Here is a 1,832-nt window from a genome sequence, read left to right as displayed (position 1 = left end):
TTGCCTCCTGTATGTACTCATAGTAAGATTAAGTTCGGCAGGTAACCTAACTTAACAGCAAAACTGAGCAACTTGGAATAAAAAAATACTAGAAAGTAAGACAGACAAAAGAAATTCTCCTATTTGAAGAGGCTCAATTAGAAGCATCAACTAGATCAATACAGACACTTGATAAAATCCTCAAAATAAAGAGACTTAATAAAAATCCTCAAAATAAAGGTCAAGATGCAGACATTAACATTCTAAAATACTCAGAATTTATTCAGTCAATTTTATTGCATGCCTACTATGTACCAAATACTGTCCTAGGTGGTTAAGTACACAACACTGAATAGAATAAAAATCTCTAACCTTGTGGAGTTTGCATCAAGTAGAAGTGGAGGGGAGATGCATAGTACTCAAATAAATAAGTAAAAATGCAGTACTTCAAATAGAAATAAGGAAGGAAGGGAGATTAAAAAAATGACAGAATGTGAGGGGTGTTCAATTTTAGTAAGTGACTTGTGAATAACTAACTCACATGATGGGATGTGTGGAGCATATATTTGGGAGAAGAGCATTGCTACAAAGGAGATACCAAGTGCAGAGTGTCTGGGCAGTGTTGTGCCCGGCATGCTCAAGGGAGGCATAGTGTTAAAAGACATGAGGTCAGAAGAAGTCATTGGGAAGTAGATCAGTTATCTAGGGATCTTGCAGGCCACTGTTAAGACTTTGGCTTTTATTTTTTCTGGTTTCTATCTTGAAAATAAGTTGTAGTATGACAAGAGTACTAGCAGGTAGACTAGTTAAGAGGCTAATGAAATGACCCCAGTGAGAGGTAATGACAGCTTGAAGGAATGGTGTAGGTGGTGAGACAGGATCAAATTCTGGATTTATTTTAAAGGTAGAGATATCAGAATTTTGCTAATGGGTTGGAGGTAGTTTATGAAAGAAAGAGTGAAATTAAGCATGAATCCAAGTTTTTGGCTTGAGTAGTTGGGAGTTTAGGAGTTGGGAAAAACTCCAGATTGCAGAGGGAGGATGGGACGCTTGATTTTGGACATCTAAGTGAACTTGCTGAATAGCAGGTACAAAGGTTACAATGAGGGAAGAGATTGGGGCTAAGGTATACATCTGGAAATCATTCATATATAGGTGGTTTTAAATAGGTAAGAATGGATTTGTTCATGAAATAAAATTCCCCAGTTCCAATGCTTTTGTCTTTTCTGATGGTGATGGTGCAAACAAGCTGATTTTACTTGTTAACTTTGACATACTTGAAGTTGGTCTGTTGATCACATTGAGCACAGATCTTTTCTCTCCTTTAGCTTTCAGCTTCAACTATCATCTTCTTCCCTGTGGAAGCTTGTCTGTGGCGGTAGGCCTGACCACTAGTGAGCACTACTGAGCCTTCCAACCCAAGGCCCCTCGGAGAGAGTACTACTCACACTGTTGCAGTTCAAAACAAAATAAAACATAGCAGAAAACATCCAACTCCAGAACATGCTGGCAGATGATGAAAAAATTTATTTCAGATTTTGTGATTTGACAGAGAAGAAGGTTGACAGTGCACCTGTACAGATGAAATATAATAAAAATCTCCTCCTTTGCTCTTCCCCCTCAGTTTTTCCTAGGCTGCCAGCTGTCACATCTTCATTCTTCTTCCCCACCCTCTTCACTATTTCTCAGAACTCCTCTTACTATCCAAATAATTCACCTTTGGTTTTACGCTTGTTTACTCTTCGCCCTCCACTAAACAAAACCCCTATCTACATTTAACCAAATCTATTACTTCTACAAAGCAGTTCTGCAACCTTCTATTGAAACTCATGTTTGTCTTTTAGGTGACTAGC

The sequence above is a fragment of the Odocoileus virginianus genome, chromosome 1 (assembly GCF_023699985.2).
Source record: "Odocoileus virginianus isolate 20LAN1187 ecotype Illinois chromosome 1, Ovbor_1.2, whole genome shotgun sequence".
NCBI classification, from domain to species: domain Eukaryota; kingdom Metazoa; phylum Chordata; class Mammalia; order Artiodactyla; family Cervidae; genus Odocoileus; species Odocoileus virginianus.
This window is presented reverse-complemented; position numbering follows the sequence as displayed.